The sequence below is a fragment of the Pinus tabuliformis genome, chromosome 7 (assembly GCF_031772625.1).
Source record: "Pinus tabuliformis cultivar Carrire ecotype Pingquan chromosome 7, CPIR1, whole genome shotgun sequence".
NCBI classification, from domain to species: Eukaryota; Viridiplantae; Streptophyta; class Pinopsida; order Pinales; family Pinaceae; genus Pinus; species Pinus tabuliformis.
In genome coordinates, this window is record NC_142293.1 from 1,018,842,365 (window position 1) to 1,018,854,667 (window position 12,303).

Below are 12,303 nucleotides of genomic sequence, written 5' to 3' on the forward strand. Positions count from 1 at the left end.
GGGCAGCCCCGCACCCCACGCACCCTACGTACAGGCAACCTAGGAGATTTCCCACAACTTTACCGACCAGACGATGAATAATTTTCCCCTACGACCACCTCCACGCAAAGGAGGGAGGTCGAAGCGTTCCACCTCGAAATCCTTCTTCCAAATAATACCAACCGAGCCCACAACCTCTTCTTAGAAATGCCCCCCGACCCTCCACGCCATGCACCGAGGCCACCTAGGAGTCCACCCGCGCCAGCTGATGGTGGATCTCGATCACTTGACCACTGCGGCAACCACGATGCGAAGGCAAAGGAAGGAAGAAAATTCAAATCAAGAGGGTCGCTACACAATACAAGGACACATATCCAAATAGGAGGAGGGATCGGGCAGCCCCGCACCCCACGCACTTTACGTACAGGCAACCTAGGAGATTTCCCACAGCTTTACCGACCGGACGATGAATAATTTTCCCCTACGGCCACCTCCACGCAAAGGAGGGAGGTCGAAGCGTTCCACCTCAAAACCCTTCTTCCAAATAAGACCAACTGAGCCCACAACCTCTTCTTAGAAATTCCCCCCGATCCTCCACGCCACGCACCGAGGCCACCTAGGAGTCCACCCGCGCCAGCTGACAGTGGGCCTCGATCACTTGACCACCTGCGGCAACCACGATGTGAAGGCAAAGGAAGGGAGGGTCGCTACACAATACAAGGACACATATCTGAACAGGAGGAGGGATCAGGTAGCTCCACACCCCACGCACCCTACGTACAGGCAACCTAGGAGATTTCCCACAACTTTACCGACCGGACGATGAATAACTTTCCCCTACGGCCACCTCCACGCAAAGGAGGGAGGTCGAAGCGTTCCACCTGTCACGCGGAAAGAGTCGTTAGTGCGGACACAACCGACCTTCCTAGAAAGCCTAAGACTTTCTAATGACAAACAAGACAAATAAGAGAAATCCTTCCCTAAATATGCTTTTATAATATGAGAAATCAAGTGTTTAGATCCTACCTGTAATCCAACGCTGTTGTAGTAGTCCAACTTCATTGATCCGGATGAGCTCCTCCTTCCCTTCGAAACCTACATTCACCAAAAATCAAACGATTAAATAGCACTTGAATATCACATAAAATAAAACATATTTAACATATAGACCAAGGAGTATATGAAACAACTCATTAATAACAAATTGTTGAGAAGAATGGACTGATTTGTATTAAAAGGTAACAAAAGGAACCATTACAACCTGAGCCTTGGTGTTGTGCAAGCTCCTCCCAGGGTCCACAAGAGTTCTCCCTTACTCTGATCAGCTCACCCACCTCCCAATGGAAACAAGTAAAGATGGTAATCTCTCCTCACAAGCTTCTACAAGGAAGTCCTAATTCTAGCAGCATCTACCCTTAGGAATGTTCAGCTTTCAACCTCCCCTCCCTTTGGCCCAATGCCTGTATTTATAGTGCTCTAGAGGAAGTTATTCAGGTCCACCATCAATGGGATAAGCCCCTCTTTGGATGGGATAGCTCCCCTATTGATGGGATAAGTTCCTCTGTGGTAGGGATACATGAACCATCTGGAGGCGCTTCATACACATCAAACATGCTTCTAGAAGACTCTAGAAATGACCACAAGTAACTTTTTTGGAGTGAAACTTGCGCCTTTTTACCTTTACAGGAGTACGCACCCACCCCTTTACATACAGAGCGTACAAGTACGCAGGTATTGTGAACTTGGGTTGCGTACCCGCAGGTAAGGCTAAGAGAAACTGCGTACCAGAGATAATTGACTTTAAATGAATTTTCTCTCTTTCTTGAAGTTTGACAAGGAGAGCAGAGGCATGAGACTTGCCAAGGAGGATAGTATGACAGTGGATGGAGCCATACTAACTAAAAATAGTCATGGTGACATTTTTTAGTGTAACAGATTGCCCCCTAAAGTGTGAAGCCTGTAGTAGATTAGGGTTTTTATGATCTAGGAAGGGTGAAGTACTTTATCATTTCAAGGAGTATCTTGCGGAGGACCTGGTTAGAACCTGCAAACATTCAACACAAAATACATATATAAGATGATATCATCGCTGAGGTAGGCATTCCCATACTCAGATTGAAAACTTTAACTAATAATCTAACTACTGCTCTGATACAAGAATGATTTTGCAGTACATCACAATCATAGACTTTTGTGGACACAGTATGGATGCAGCCATCTGTTTATGATTAGTCTACTGTATAATGAATACAAAACTCCTTGCAGCCTGGATGGTGGAAACTAAATCCAGGGTCTTCATTTCTACTTCCTGAATTGTACGATTCTATCCATGCGAATAAATGAGTTGATGTCGAGCATGGTAGAAACCAATTGATTACCAGTCAATGATGTAAACTGTTAACAAGTGTGAGAGAGACCACCAGTGATGTCAATGGTTCTCAAAGTACCCAGTACAATCCATGAAATGTGAATGAATGAGTTGATGTCGAACACGTCACGGAATCCTTCGATCGAAAGTCAATGATGTAAAATGTCGTCAAAGGCGAGAAACCTACCATTGATGCATACAGACTTCAAGGTACTATCGATTTCTAAGTCATCTTTCCAGATAATGTGCTGATGTCGATAGAAAGTGACTCATTGCAGGCAAGCCCACAACACGAAATCATTGTTCAAGTTGAAGAAATGTTGCTGTAAGGACTGACTCAGGGATGGTCAAATGGATGACAAGTATTTTGCATATGAATGGTTTATTTGCAGAGACCTCTTGAACACATAACGACACGACAGATGGCTTGGTGACGATTGACCCAAAGTTGATACCCGGAAATGGTTGAAGACTTTCAAAGTGGTTTGATCAACTTTTAAGGCAAAGGATTTCCCAACCCAGGTAAATGAAAAGTGTCGTGTTCAAGAGCGGTGATGAGGTTCTTCTGTAACAAAGGATGACAAATCGGTTCATTCTTCTCTCTTTTCCCCCACCATTTCTGGCAAGTACCTCTTTATTTTTTACAAGCTTGAGGAGGATAACATAAGCTTGATTATAAGCTCATCCTTCGGATGAGTCCAACTTAGTTTAGATTCAGACACTAAGAAGGAGTGGTCCGTTCCTGTTTGTAATTGAACAGGTCTTGTACTGTGAAATTTTAACGAGTCCAGTATAGGAGAAACTCGGCGTTTTTCAATTTTAGAGAGTCTGAAAAAACTAAAGAAGACTCCAAGGTGAACTTTTTCGTAAATTTGTGTCTCCCAAGCCCGAAAAAGTATAAAATAATACCTGAGAGAACCGCTTGATCTCGCGACCAAGGAGTACTTTCATGATTAGTGATCCTGACCTGAAAAGTAAAAAGCGATCAAGGACACGTCATTTTATTTCCGTATCAAGTTTGAAACGACAAAAACCCGGCAATATTTTCCTGTTTTTACGGTCAGAAAAGAGCTATAAGGGGACCATCTTTTAGTTCCGTTTTAACGAGTGTAAAAGAAACGCTCGGAAATCTTTTCATGTTTTAGGAGTCAGAAAAGAGCTTAAAAGATGACTCTGATGTTTTGGTCCGTGAAAAATGATGATTTTACTCTAAAGTCCTTTTGTCCTGCACAAAAACGACACATTACTCATACCTGTTTAAGATGGGTAAAAATACATTGAAAAATGTCCTTTCATGGTGAAAAATAAACAAACTTAGCATTCATTCATCCAAAAAACCTATAAAAAGACTTTTTACCATGTCATTTTTACCATTTTACTGTTGAGGTTGAGAAAAGGGCTTTTGACAAGAAAACTTCCTGTGGACTTTGCGGAGAAATCGACCGTCAGAATCGAGCGCCGTCTCTTTCAGGTATTTCACAACATCCTCCTCTTCAACTTCATCCGTTTAGAATTTCATTTCAAGTTTTAGTTTAATTTTTTGGAGGGTTTAGGGTTTTAAAATGCGTTTCTCGGGGGACGCAGGTGCCCCATGGGCGACCTGCGTACCCCGACTTTTTCGTATATGGGAAAAAGGTCGGGGTACGCAGCCTGCCTTCAGGACAGCTACATACCGCCACTCTGTCTTCTGAACGCGGGGTGCGTACCCCGTGAAATGCGGATTTTGAAACCCCAAACCCCAATTTTACCCAATCAAAATTTGTTTAATGAATTCTAATCATTGTTTTTTGGTGTGTAGGTCACTCACCATGCTAGATTGGCGTGAAAGAGAACACGAAGACGTTGATTTGGCCGCAATAGGTCATCAACCTTCTATTGATGCGTTAAAGGCATGTGGTCTCTACAAGTACTGGGCCATACCTAGCATGAGGGCCCAGGTGCCATTCTTAGAGTGGCTGGTTGAAAGGTGGAATATTCAGGATCAATGTTTTTACATCGGAGAAAACTAGCTCGAGATAGAGTCCTCCGACATATACTTTCTCACTGGCTTGCCTAACAGGGGCGAGCAACTCTCTCTATTCTGGACTAGGCCAGGTGGCCAATCCCTTGCTAGTCTCCGGCTAGAGTGGTGCAACAATCAAAACCAAAAGAAGGGATAGAAATCAAATATATATCCCGACCTGAACTCATGGTAATTGCCTTTACAGTTACCAGACTTTGCGGCGCTGCCGCTTTGCACATAGCCACTGGTTCCCAAATGCAGATGGCTATAGATTGCTTCCAAGGCACCATTTTCAACTGGTGCGATGCTGTGTTGGCCAACATGAAGGGCCAACTAACCAGGGCAAAGAGAGGACAACTTAAGACCTTTGGATATGGGCCTTTAGTTGTGAGCTTTGCCCTAGAGAGAGTTCCAATGCTGATCCCCCAACATCTTACAGTTCCAGTTGGGGCTCCTTGGGAGCCTAAGTTGACGAGATGGGTTGCGGTAATGGCTCAGCATCTTGACGAGGGAGCAGCAGTTGTTCGATTTCCTAATGGTTACTTTCACTGGCTGGAGGGCCAGGTCTTTGCGATTCAGGATTTTCCGTATGCCGGAATGGATTTTCGCAATGATCCGGACATGGTTCTTCCACAGGGAGAACAATGGGACGACAGAGGTATTTCATTTTTCACAAGTTTTTAAATTATCTATTTTTTTTTTGTTTTTTATATATCGTCTCAAAGCTGACAGCACAAATTTTCAAAATGCAGATGTAGGTCCACGGCGTCCGGCCAACCTCCGGGCTTTTGAGAGGAGAGTACCAGCTGTACCAGCACCATCCCCACAGGATGCGGCCGCAGAGACCTTAGCCGAGCTGGAACAGGATCTAGAGCGTCTGACAGCGGATATACCAGAGACCACTATATATGACATTCCTATCCAACTTCAGCGCTACGTGGTCGCAGTCCCAGGACCTTTCAGGAGGTTCCTGTGTAGGGTAGCGCGGGCAGTGTTCTCGTATAGAGAGCACCACCAGTGATTGGCTAGTCACTTTTGTAGACACATATGACATTTTTGGTTTTTTGTACTTATCATTTTTGCCGATCATAAGGTGTTTTTCAACCTATGATTGAAGACGATGTATATTTTTGACACACTCCTATCTATATATATCATTATTACCGGCTTATTTTGTTAAACATGTGTGATGAAATGTTTATAAATTTACATTTATGATTGTTACAAATGTCTATTTAACATTCGAGACGCCATTGCATCTGCTAATGTATTTAAAGACCTTGGAATATGCTGATATTCAATGTAATCAAATTCACGTTCCAAGAGACGCACTCTCAAAAACAATCTTAATAACACTGGATTTCTAATGGCATAGACTCTATTAAGCTGTAATACAACGAGTTCAGAATCTAAACTCACTATTAAACTCCGAATCCCAAATGAAATAGATTCAGATAATAATTCAATCACTGCATTGTATTCTGCAATGTTGTTTGTTGTTTGACCGAGGCTCACCCCATGCATAGAAACTAACTCGTCAGAGGGCAAATAGATAACCCAAGCTGCGGAAGAGATATTCCGTGTACTACGACAAGCACCATCAGTGAATCCAATGTACGTTTGGAGAGGCGTCGACATCTGCAATATCAAGAGTAAAACCAAGATAAGCCAGAATAACGACAAAAACACACTCTTTAAACTAAGCACACAGCCTAAGCTAAGAAAACATACCAGCTAGAAAGAAAATTAACCTAACTAGAACTAACTAAATCTCCATACCCACCATTTAAGCATAATACCTCTTAAGCTAAAGTCCATTTCTGGGCTTACCCAAAGAGTCCCCATCAAAATCTACCAGCTCATAGGCCCCTTTTGCCAGCTTTCTCTTGACAATGTAGGGCCCATGCCACATGGGAACGAATTTTCCAGCACTTAATTTATCGTTAGCTTGATCATATAATAGCACTAGGTCTCCTTCCGAAAAATTACGAGGGGTCACGTTACAATCATACTGAGCTTTCATCCTTTTTGCGTGAGTCTCGATTGCCAAAGCAGCATCACGTCGAGTCTCATCTAATTTAGTTAAGTATAACAGACGCTTCTCCTCTTCAGAAGTAGCTGGGAGTAATTCGATAGCCATTTGAAGTGATGGGATTTCGCATTCAATGGGAAACACTGCTTCCAAACCATAAACTAGCTGGAAAGGAGTGAACCCTGTTGATGTTTTTACTGAGGTTCAATACGCCCAAAGCGCTGAGAATAACATGTTGTGCCAATTCGACCGATGAATACCAATGATTCGTAGGATCATGATAACTAGAACTTTGTTGATGGATTCAACCAAACTGTTTGCTTGAGGATAATAAGGAGTAGAACTATCATGGTGTAAACCAAGCTGGCTTGTAAGTTCTGTCATCATAATGTTTCAAAAATGGCGTCCATGGTCAGTGATTATCACTTGTGGGACACCAAACCTAGCAATAATATGATTGAATACGAAAATCGCTGCTGTTTTGCCGCTTGCCTCGAATGTAGGCATCACCTCGGCCCATTTAGTAAAATAATCAACCGCAAGGATGATATACGCATGCCCCCCAGCCGAGTGAGGGTTACAAGTAATAAAATCGATACCCCATTTAGCAAAAGGACCAACGACAATTATAGGGTGGAGAGGAGCAGGTGGTGCGCGCATCTTGCTATCAAACACTTGACAGTTGTGGCATTTTTGGACCGCAATGATACAATCTTTAAACATGGACGGCCAGAAATAGCCAGCACGCAACACCTTCTGAGTTGTGGCATACCCAGACATATGACCGCCACATGCTCCAGAATGACAGTCATTCAAAACCCTTTCTGCCTCTTCATGAGTTAAGCAACGACGAAAAACCAAGTCCGCCCCACGACGATAAAGAGTATCTCCAATTTTCCGGCATTCCAACTTTGAAGCTTCGGGCCGAAAGGATTTGGTTTGGAGATAGATGATTATATCCCCATACCATGGATCTAAAGTGCTGATAAGAAACATAGATTTTTCCGCAATGGGTTCCTCTGCCAGAGTTTCCGTGTCAGCACGCGGGAAGTCACACATCAATTTAGCAAAAACTAAGGATTTCTTAGACTTGGACTTCTCGAACTCCAAATCGAACTCCTGCAGGATAACAATCCATTTGGAGTACTTGCCCCCTAGCAATTGTTTTGTCAAAATGTAGATCATATGGTTGCAATCCGAAATCACTGTAGTTTTACGGAGAAGAATGTAATGACGAAAACGCTGGACAGCCTGAACAACTGCCAGGGCCAATTTCTCCACATGCGAATATTTTAGCTCAGTGGGATTTAGCGTCCTACTAAGATAATATATCACATGTTACGTTCCGAATTCGTCTTCCTGAACTAAGACCATTCAATGGTGGAGTGGGAGGTGGCGAGATACAAAAAGTAGTCCTGGTTGTAGTTGGGAGGATGCAGCAACGGTGCATGGGTCAACGCGTGCTTAAGTGCATCAAAATATTTCTGAGCTATCTCATCCCAAGAAAATTGAGCATTTTGTTTCAACAACCAGGTGAAACCCTTTGTAACCTCGGCGTAGTTAGGAATGAATCGACGTAAGAAGTTTGCTTTCCCTTGCAAACTTTGGAGTTGGCGCAAACTCGAAGGAGGAGGCAATTTGATGATGGCTTCGACCTTCGAGGGATCGACGCGGATACCGGCTTTTGAAACGACAAATCCTAGCAATCGTCCCACTTCTATGCAGAAGACACATTTGTGTGGGTTCAACCGAATTCGATAATGCCGACACCTCATAAAAATAGCGCGTAAGTGGACAAGGTGATCAGCTCGATGTAAAGAATGAGCAGGCAAATCATCGAGATACGGTTGCACAATGTGCTTGATGTCGTGAAACGCGTAAGACATTGCCCGTTGGAAAGTGGCTCCGGCATTAAGTCCAAAAGGTAATTTGCAGTAAGCAAATGTCCCCCAAGGACAAATGAAAGCCGTTTTTGGTTGATCGGCAGGTAGAATATTGATTTGGTTGTAACCGGAAAAACCGTCCATAAAGGAAAATATTTCACTGCTGGCACAATCATCAATTATTGGATCGATATAGGGTGTGGGATAGTTGTCTTTTGGACAAGCACGGTTTATATCCCTATAGTCGATACATATTCTTATTGTTCCTTGTTTCTTGTTAACCGGAACAATATTCGATACCCAATCCGTTAACGGGATAGGATAAATGAAACCTGCTTTCAATAGCTTCTCGACTTCTGCTTTTATCGCAACCGCTTTCCTAGGGTGTATCTGACGCAGACGTTGCCGAACGGGTTTAGCGTCCGGGTAGGTCTTGATTTCATGAACCAAAATGGAGGGATCAATTCCTAGCATTTCCTCATAGGACCAGGCAAACACGTCGCGGAATTCTTGAAATAGGACCTTGTATGTTTGAATTTCGTTATCTGTACACGAGGCACCTAGATGAATGTTTTCAATAACTCCGGTTTTGACTGAAATGTCGATGGCAATAGTTTGGGAAAAGTTTCCCAAATTCAACTCTGAATCAGGATGTTTCATAGGATTCTGAGCGTCCTTGACATATTCAGCTGTAAAAATTGATGAAAAATCATTTTCAAAGTCATCACCCTCAGGTAAAAACGAAGATCTATGATGAAGATCTTCCCATGGTAGATCGTCTACACTTAGGATTTCGCGAAGTTGTTCGTCAGATGACACAACTTCAGGAAATGTTATCCGTTCTGAGGTTGATGTGAAAAGTGATTCCTCACAGACCACATTCATTTGGTCGATTTGGGTTGAACGCGGGTCGGTAAAAGACTGCACGGCCTCATAAGCAATTTCATATGGACTCAAAGGCATTGCATTACCAAAGGAGTCTATCTCAGATTCAAATGGGACAATCCAAGGATCATCGTAAATAATAGTGTCTGAAGTAATCATATGAATGGATGCGAATAAAGGGTCTGCATTGATCGAAGGAAAGGGAAAAGTTCCCAGTAAACCGGAATCTTTAACCAATCCTACACCAACATCCCTGTAAGGGATAGTCGTTTTACCGACATGCTGGATACTCTCTGAAGAGGCTGGGTCGGATGAAAAGTAAGCCAGCTGGTCTATCGTCACGATCTTACCATTATGTGGAAACTTTATAAATCTGAAGACTGATGACACGACTGCTGTCATAGCCTAAGACCAACTGCGACCCAAAAGAAGGTTGTAGTCTAGAGGGGCATCAACCACCTCCACATCCAGACTAACGGTTTTTCCTTCAACCCCTATAGGCAAATCCTGTAGAATGCCAAATGGATGGAACCCACGGCCATCAAAGGCCTTAAGAATCGTCGGGGATTGGTTCAGTGAAGGAGAACCTAGCGATCTCCAACACTGAATCGACATAATACACGTAGAAGCTCCTTCATCAATTACAGTCTGATGAATAGGCCTGTTTTTGACTATCACTGGAATCTGGAAAGCCATTTGATGAGGGAGACGCGGTGTACTATTTTCTAGATCAAAGATTATCAGTTTTGGGTCCTGAATATCAACAGCTCCTATAGCCGATAAGAGTAATTTTCGTTGTGTTGGGCATGATTGCAGCACTTCCAAAGCCAACATTGTTGAGGGTGAAACAACTAAATCCTCAACAATGTTATAATTCTGAGCTGCTCTCGCATGTGGATTGAAAGCAGACTTTCGAAGTATACCCTTGGCGGGCGGTTTAATTACCAAGTCCGGGTTAGGTTTCTCGATCTGTAGTGGATCAGAACCGGGAGCTGAGGTTGATGGATTAGAATGAGAAGATTCTGCTTCTTTACCATCAACAGGATTCTTACTACCATAATCTTGCGATCGAGTCGCAATCCGTACATGAGACATCATCAATATGGGCTCTTCACTAGCACTCGAGGAAGAACCTATCATTTTACTCTCCTGCTTTGGAAATGGATCTTTCAAAACAGCAGGAGTTGGGGAACCTTTAACGATTTTCACAACCTCTGCCCGATGAGGGCAATCTCTTGTGAAATGATCTTCTTCACAAATTAAACAAGGATAGCGAGGTTTGCGCTTTTCGTCGTTAGATTCCGACTTCTCTTTTTTCTCCTTTGGAGCCTTGTCTGCTTTATCCTTCTTCTTGCCTTTCTTCTTACCAACGTTTTTTGATTTAGCCGTAGATGACTCTACAACATGAATATCGGCAGTAATTTCAGGAGAAGATTCTCCTGTCGGCCATTCTTGAGGCAAACCCGAAAAACCAACTCAATTACCAACCCACCTTTCACACGAAAAGCAAAACCCTCCACACCAAATAGGGAGGAGGTGAACAATATAACGAGGAGCCAATTTCAATGGAGCCACAAATGGCTTCCCAGCCCAATCAAAATTCTCTATTCACAACAACCGACGGGCACGATAGCGACATAGGCAACGACGGAGTTTTGGGGCTTCCATCTGGGACCCGCAACAACAAAGGCTCAAGAGCGCCGAGAAATATTTCAACATTCTTATCGTTGGGATGGGAAAGAGGGACGGGGATGAGCATGGCCCACATTACCTCTCATGTGATACCGAGCAGGGATGGAGTGAAGACGAAAATTGACCGCCCTTCAAATGACCCAAGGCCATCGTTCAGGCAAACCCGAAAACACAACTCGATCACCAACCCACCTTTCACACGAAAAGAAAACCTACCGTTGTTATCATGGGGAGGGGCACGAGGGGACCAGGACGAGCCAGGGAGCCACACCACAAAAGCCCATACAGCTCCAAGAACTTGGAGAGCGGAAGGGGAATTGTTCACATATGCCTCCCAGGCCGAGCCTTGCAAACATTACCACTCATGCGCTACCGAGTGGGGATGGATAGAAGACGAAAATCGGCCCCCCTAAAAATGACCCAACGCCATCGTTCAGGAAAACCCGAAAATACAACTTGATCACCAACCCACCTTTCACACGGAACTAAAACCTATTGCTGGTATCATCTGGAGGGGCGCGCGGGGACTAGGACGAGCCGGGGAGCCACACCACAACAGCCCATACAGCTCCAAGGACTTGGAGAGCGGAAGGGGAATTGTTCACATATGCCTCCCAGGTCGAGCCTGGCCAACATTACCGCTCATGCGCTACCGAGTGGGGATGGAGAGAAGATGAAAATCGGCTACCCTACAAACCACCCAAGGCCATTGTTCAGGAAAACCCGAAAACACAACTCGATCACCAACCCACCTTCCACACGGAAAGAAAACTTGTCGTTGGTATCATCTGGAGGGGCACGCGGGGACCAAGATGAGCCACGGAGCCACACCACAATAGCCCAAACAGCTCCAAGAACTTGTAGAGCGAAAGGGGAATTGTTCACATATGCCTCCCAGGCGGAGCGTGGTAAACATTACCGCTCATGCGTAACCCAGTGGGGATGGAGAGAAGATGAAAATCAGCGGCCCTACAAACGACCCAAGGCCATCGTTCAGGAAAACACACAAACACAACTCAATTCCCAACCCACCTTTCACACGGAAAGGAAACCTGTCGTTGGTATCATCTGAAGGGGCACACAGGGACCAAGACGAGCCAGGGAGCCACACCACAATAGCCCATACAGCTCCAAGAACTTGGAGAGCGGAAGGGGATTTGTTCACATATGCCTCCCAGGCCGAGCCTGGCCAACATTACCACTCATGCGCTACCGAGTGGGGATGGAGAGAAGATGAAAAATCGGCTGCCCTACAAACGAACCAAGGCCATCGTTCAGGCAAACACGAAAACACAACTCAATTACCAACCCACCATTAAAACGGAAAGGAAACCTGTCGCTGGTATCATCTGAAGGGGCACGCGGGGACCAAGACGAGCCAGGGAGCCACACCACAACAGCCCATACAACTCCAAGAACTTGAAGAGCAGAACGGGAATTGTTCACATATGCCTCCCAGGCC